The sequence below is a fragment of the Benincasa hispida genome, chromosome 3, assembly GCF_027475165.1.
Source record: "Benincasa hispida cultivar pf3 chromosome 3, pf3_genome.v1.1, whole genome shotgun sequence".
Classification (NCBI taxonomy): Eukaryota; Viridiplantae; Streptophyta; class Magnoliopsida; order Cucurbitales; family Cucurbitaceae; genus Benincasa; species Benincasa hispida.
Genome location: NC_143480.1, coordinates 25845436 through 25853163, shown reverse-complemented (window position 1 = coordinate 25853163; position 7728 = coordinate 25845436).

The following is a 7728-nucleotide window of genomic DNA, read 5'->3' as shown; positions in this document are numbered from 1 at the left end:
CACCTAAACAACCATAGATGACATAACCTTAATCTTGAGTGTTTTGGGAACTCCTGCCTTTGAGGGCGGTCCTTTGATTAGTATGGGTGAGAGTGGCCAGATTGCCAACTCAACAAGCCTACCTTTTTAGGGATTTGTCTTATTTAAGAGTTGGGAACTCAATTACATAAGATGGAATTCTCTCCTTCCCCAAAGCAGGGATAAGTAAATAGATTGCTCCTTTAAGAGCTGACTTCGGGTCTTCAACATAGTGGCCACAACTTCTCTTTGGAAGAGAGGATTCAGTCATAATAGGACTATGACTTATGTTCATTAGAGGGATCAATGGTACTTTAAAGAGTTAGATGTAACTACAGGGGCAAAACAGTAAATTGGCCATGCTGTACTTATGAGAGATCTGTGAAGGGTTATCGCACTGTTGATTGGTTGATATGAACACAAAATATATTTGTAGTAAGAAGAGTGTAGTTTTCGGTCTTTAGTGGAGTGCCCAACAGTTAATGGATGGTGGATCCCGTGACTAAAGAGTTTAATTAGTTATTCACGTACCGTTGGTTCTTCAAGCTACAGGTCCATAAGATCCCATTGGTAGCTCAATGGATTCAAGTTGAGAATCAGTTCTTGAGGTTGATTTGAAATGTTCAAATTGACAAGAGGAAATTCAATTATTTATGATATAATTTGTGTGATGTATGAGATACATCAAGTGGAGGTTTAATGTAAATATGATTTACATTAAGTACCATAAAATAGAAAAGGAACTATGGTTTATATGTTTCATGAGATGAAATATTAAAACTATAGGTTATAAATATAATATGGTAAGTTGGTTATCATATTTATTTATAATAATATTCATTATTTGATAATTATCTTTTTTTTCTCTAATAACCAATTGAGTAGGAGGTTATTGGTGCATCTATAGTAACCGTGAGATAAAAAAAATATTTTTCTAATATTGAAGGTTTGTACTTTCGGAAAGAAACTCACGACAAGGCTATCAAGTGAAATTTTTTCACTAAGCGATGGCTCATAAAGAGACTAAACGATCATAGAGTGTCACTATACGATAGTTCATTCAGCTGGTCATAGCTAAATGATCGCAGGGCATTGTCTATATGATAGGCTGCCATCTTCTACACGATTGAGCATATTGTCTACACGATAGACTTCTCATCTCCCACTTGCTCAATCATCTATACGATTGTTGTTCCTCTAGTCTCTTCCTCTAACCAAGTTCATATAGAGCCCACAACTCCTGGATTGATATCGAGGTTCTAGAGGTCGTTCGTTGAGTTCGTTACTTGTGTTATCGATCATGTTGTTGTTTCGGTCGTTGTGTTCGAGGTTGAGGTGCTATTCTTGGACACATTGGAGTGATCAAGGGAGTTTGAAGAATGGTTCTTCAAAGGTATGATACTTTATCCCTTGATTATCTTAAAGCATGTTGTAATTTCTAGTTCTTGCATGACCTGTAAGTTTCCATTTCGTGTAATGTAATTGTTTATGTTCAACTTCAAATGAATTTGGAATGATCCTTCCGCTACTCATGGAAATCCTCATGTCCGATTTCCTTCAGGGACATATGGGTGGATCATGTTTAAGTGATAACCTAAATGGTCTGTAGTAGATGGATAAGGCTAGATAGTTTTTCCTAGTGACACAACGAGTATGACCCACTTTGTAAATATTACAATTGTTGTAAAGTGCTACAAGTGATCTGATCCTAATCATTCATGTGAAGACATATGAGCGGAGATATTCTATACAAAGAAGTTGTATAAGACCAAACTATGAAATGTTTAGTCTCATTATATAACGTCGTTCATAATAGAGACTTACATTTCACCAGGATGACCAAAAGTAACATAACCTGAATCCTGAGTGAGTTGTGAACTCTTGCCTATGAAGATGGTCCTTTGATTTGTATGGGTGAGAGTGGTCAGATTTTCGACTCAACAAGCCTACCATTTTGGGGATTCGTCTGATTAGGAAGCTAGGAACACAACTACACAAGAAGGAATTCACTCATTCCCCAATATTGGGGCAAGTAGATAAATTGCTCCCTTAAGGGCTGATTCCGGGGCCTGAGCAATGTGGTGTCACACCCTCTCCTGGTTCGAGAGGGGTTTGATCATAGTTAGACCATGATTTATTGTTCATTAGAGGAATCAGTGGTACTTAATAGGGACAAAATGGTAATTTTGGCCCAGATATACTTACGAGCAATTTGTGAATGGTCATTCTACCGTTGATTAGTTATATCCAATGGACACAAAAATATATCTGTAGTGCGAATAGGACAGTTATCGGTCTTTAATGGAGTACCCTACAATTAACGGATAGATGGTGAATAATTTAATTAAAGAATTTAATTAATTATTTACATACGGTTGGAGCTTCAATCTACAAGTCCATGAGGTCCCCTCGGTAGCTCAACGGGATTTAATGAGAATCAGTTTTTAGATTAATTTGAATTGTGCAAATTAATTATATATGATATAATTAATTAAACTTTAATTATATATGATATTATTATAATGTATTTGATACATTATAATATTAAGTATTTATTGGAGAGAAATTAAATATTTAAATATGATTCAAATATTAATTATGTAAATTGTATTCATATAATTAAATTTAATATAAATGGGATTTATATTAAATTTTGTTGTTAAGAGAATTAAACTATAGGTTATATAGTATATGATACAATATTGAACTATACGTTATATGTTATATTTAATATAACATATAGTTTAATATATATTATATGATAAAGTAGTTATCACACACACACACATATATACTAAGGTTTATTATTAAAATTAATTTTAATATTAAAAAATAGTTTTAACTCCCTCCCTCTTTTTCTCTCCACAACGTGCAGGAGTGGTGAATGGCTTTAATTTTTCTTCTTCTTGAAAGAAAAAACACAGAGAGAGTTATGTGATAAAAAAAAACTCCTATTTTTCCTCTCCTACTCTCTCTCAATTAATCTTATCCTTCACTAAAATAGCCAAAGCCCCACTCCTTTTGGGTTCTCATCCCTGAGAATACCGTGGTAGCTTTTGTGGTTGTGTCCAATTGGTATTTGAGGGTTTTCACGTGAAGATTGGTTTCTTCAAAGGTAAGGGTTCTGAACCCTATTTTAATTCTTTTGTTACTCGTGAATAGCATGTTGTAATTTTTTCATTAAATGCATAATTTTATTGTTTCTTTGTAAATTTTCTGTTCTATAAAATTTTTGGAAAATTGGGATGATCCATCTCTTCCGCTCAAGAACCCCAACAAAGTTCCTTCAAACTCTCGAGTGAGTAAAGAAGTATTAATACTTAAAGGGAAAACAGAGATGTCCATGCGATGAAATCATGTTAATGCATGCGACAAGCCATGTCAGTTAATGTGATCAACTCTTACGAATGACATACGACCAAGTGTGTAAGGAAAGAAAAAGATGCCTAAGTGTGGCCATGGGGTTTTGGGGAGGATGTGAAGGAAGTTAAGTTAAGGGCCAAGTATGACGTTAGCTGAAGCTGGACAGAATGATATGTAATCAATTCCTAATTACCATGTGGCCAAAATGATAACCAAGTACAAAGTAGGCTATGAAAATGGATTAGGGTCGGTTATTTACGCAAGGCTTTCCAAAAATGTTCTAGGACAGACAGTGCAACGATGACTCGGTTATGCGATAAACAATGAAGGGGCCCAAGTGATCGTAAGTCCTATGTGATGAAAATAAGTTGAGGATTTCAATTTTAATAGTTTGTTAGTGGACTAAATTGCAGCCTTAAGAAAGTTTAACAAAGGATTAATGGGTCAAGTGGCATTTAATTAAGCAAACTTTTCATGCAAGCCTAAGTATAAATAGGCATAGCAAAGAAGGAGATTGTTTTGCCAAATTTTCCTATGCCTAAGAGGAGTGTGAGTGCTTATTGAGGTTCTGAAGGTGCTGAAGGAATTCTGAGCAAGTTTGAGAAGATTTGAGAAGTTTTTCAGCTGAATAAAAAAGGATTTGATGCTCAAATTTTAAGGTAAGTAAGCAATGAAGTTTTGTGTAAGTTATCAAAAGGAAATTTAGTTAATTAGTAGCTGAAAATAGAATTATGAGGTTTTAAAGGTTGAAATCTGAATTAATACTATGGATGAATAAGCAAGAAGTTGGATAAGAAGATTAAACAAGCAGTTGGTTTGTCAAAGAGTGCGACGACGCACAAAGGCGTGGAGTAAGGCATGCAAGGGTTGGTTGATGCATAGGCATAGAAGGGTGTCCTTGCTACCATAAAACACCTAATCAAGAGGGAAGTCAGTCTCTAGATAAGAAAAGGGTAAAGTCGCTAAGTATAAGGGATGCAATGAACTCATTTATGATGCGATGATGTTATGTGATAATGTTAAGTTAATTATTATGTTAAGCTCAAAAGGGAGCTAATGATACTAACCAAGGGACCTCTTCTTATACAGGGCAGACGCTAGTAGGAGAGACTTACAGATCCCTTGGATAAGTAGATTAAAATAGTGAGTGACAAGTTTTAATAAATGTTTTCCAAAGACAGTTTTATGAATGTTTTTATCGCATAGGCAGTTTACATGAAATTTTCATATTATATTATAATGGACGCATGTTTTTAATGAATGTTGATCAAATGACCGATGTTTCAGATGATGAAGTTATTTATGAATTTAGCATGCGGTTTTCAGTAAGCCTATGCCATATTTTATAGAATGACACAGTTTTATCAAGGAATTTTATAAGTATGCTTATTGTTTTACAAGGCACCATGTGATCATAATGAAACTATGAGGAAGGTTTTAAATGAATGTATATTTTGTCATGTGCATAAATGTTTTGTGCCTTGTATGAACCCTACTCCAATGTTGGTTCAAAGGTATGGTAAGGTACCCAGATTTCAATTATGCTAGGGATCCTTGATACCGACGGTATGGTAAGATGGTCAGGACTCAGTTCAACTCTACATGCATGTATGACTATGTTTTTTACGTTGATGAGATTGAGCAAAAGGGCTCTCTCTCAACTTAGGATATTAGGGATTGAGCAAAAGGGCTCTCCCACATGTTCAGACAATGGAGTAGTGGTGTTTTCCAGAAAGATGTTAATGAGCTTTATTTTAGGGTTTGTACGTGATGTACTTTTACGATTCCAGTTTCATCTTTAAAACCCCAACTATGATTTTATAAATGTTTAATGATAAGCAAGTTCGTGTTATTTATGATTTAAAACATGTTTTATTTAAGATAGTCATTCACTGGGCTTTTTTGGCTCATTCTTTTAAATATTTTATCTTTCCATGTAGCAGTCAACATCCCAAAGCCGAGTAGATCTGTCAGTCAGTCATTATCAGAAATCCTCAGTAACTTGAAGTTTATAAGGTCCACTTGTCATGTTTTAAACTCTAATTTTGTCTATTCATATCTTGGGATTCTGGTAGAGTTTTGGAGTCAAAGGTTTACATGTAAATGTTTGTTAACTTAATGACTATAATATGATGGATGTGAATTTTTTTTTATGCAATAACACCTATGTAGTCAAGTGAAAGATTAGATGATATAAGTAATTACTATAAGATTCTTACCTGCTATCAGGTCAATAGGTGCTAAAGATACAGGTCTAATAGTGTAGGTTCGACAATAGTTGTCATAAGAGGGTTATCAACTACAGTCTTCACATCCCTTCTGAAGTTAAGAGAGTAATTTGAGAGGGGGTGTGACATGAAGCCCATATATCTATGTTTACTAAACTGAAGCATTAAGAGTCACGAGAAAATGAATTTGAAAAGGGTAAGGTGTGTGACTTTCCCAATTGGCATGACTCACAAAACGAAAGCTCTTCATTAGATATAGCAGTAACATTACAACTTTTAAGTAATGAATTAAAAATTCTTGACGACGGGTGATCCAACCTTTGATGCCAAATAGTGCTAGACTCTACAACATTAACTCAGATGCCCAATAAAATAAATGTTGCAGAACTCTTATTTGTATTCATTGACTGTTGGCCTTCAGTTCATCCATCTCTAATAACCTCAACTCCCTTCAATCGGTATAGGCCATCGTTAAGCTCCTCTCTCGGTAGTGTGCAACCCACAGCCTTGTCTTTAATAAGACAATGATCATTATAGAATTCAATATAAATTGCATTATCTTGTGCAAGTTTGGATACACTAAGAAAATTTTTAGCTATATCAGGAACATATAGGACATTTTGAAGTCGAAAACTATTTTTCCCATCATACAGGCAAAAATTTCCCATATATGAAATTTTTAGTTTCTCACCATTTTCTATAGTTACGAGATCTATACCTATATATTTGGTGCTATCATATGGTTTATTGCGCCGCTGTCAGCATACCAACTTGGGTCACCAACAACTTTGGGAGTGGCTAGGAATGGATTTTCCCTGTCTGGCAGCATTTAATAGTATTCATATTATTGGATTGTCCTCCATTACATCAACCTTGACCAGATGCAGGGGAAAATTCTTTCTCAAATCGGCGATAGAAAACCATGTATGTATGCCCATATTTTCCATAGACTTGGCATATGGATCTATTGTTCCTTCGTTCTTTGCCTCGGCCGCAATTTCCTCCATTTTCACTATTTTGAAATTGGGTACTTTTTCTACTGCCGCCATTACCACGCTGACCATCGAAGTGTTTTCGATAAGGACTAGAAGCATTATGTGGTTTGGACCCCATTTGGTTTCAATTGAATACTACATTGACCCCAACATTTTAACTGAAGGAAGAGTTCAATTTCACTAAGTTCTGATGCTCGAGATATTTTTCACACGAGAGAAGTTCTGATTGCATATCAAGCTACGATATATCTGGTTTTCCTTGTATTCCCACAACAATGGAGTTTTACTCCTCATCTAGGCCAAGGAGAACCTGGGATATCAGTGTCCTAGTGGTAACCAGACTTCCAGCTTGTGCAAGTTATCAGAGTGAGATTTCATTAGTCGCAGATATTCACTCATTTTTGTATTACCATTTCAGTTTTGTTAAAAAACTTGTCGTATGTAGTCCTCTTTAGCTCTCGACTGGACGCCAAACAACTCTTGAATGGCCTCTCAGAGGTCTTTGGCACTATCAAAGCCCATTAGTTGAACAGCAACCTCTGGCGTCATTGAGTTGTATAGCCAATCCAATAGCAACTGATCCACTATAATCCACGCTTCATATTGTGGATTTAGACTTCGTTCAACGGTGGTGCTCATTGCATCACCAGACACCATCTGAGAGTTGGACATGCCTTCAGCGTTGCTCATTGTTAGTGTTAGGACATCATCAGAGCTTGGAAGAAACATGGGAGGGTAAGGATTCTTACCGAAGAGATGTCTTTCGAGTTTGTAACTCTAAAGGATGGGTAGGGCAAGTGTTTTCCACAGAAGATAATTTCCTTATTCAAGCTTTGTGCTTATGATTTGGTTGAGTAGTTGATTCAACGGTGGATTGTTGAATTTTGCCGATTCAGAACCCACGGAGCTTCCCATAGACAAGGCGTTAGCCATTTAGCTTTGATACCAAGTTAACACTCACATATTTTGGAATTTGGAAGGAATTCCTCATATTTTTCTATATCATTCAATAGGGCACTTTGTGCCTCTTTATATAGAGAGAGCCCTAATTTAGTGTCAATGAATGATAAATATAAAATAACAAAATAGTAGTGAGGACCATTTACAGATGGCACACTGTAGTG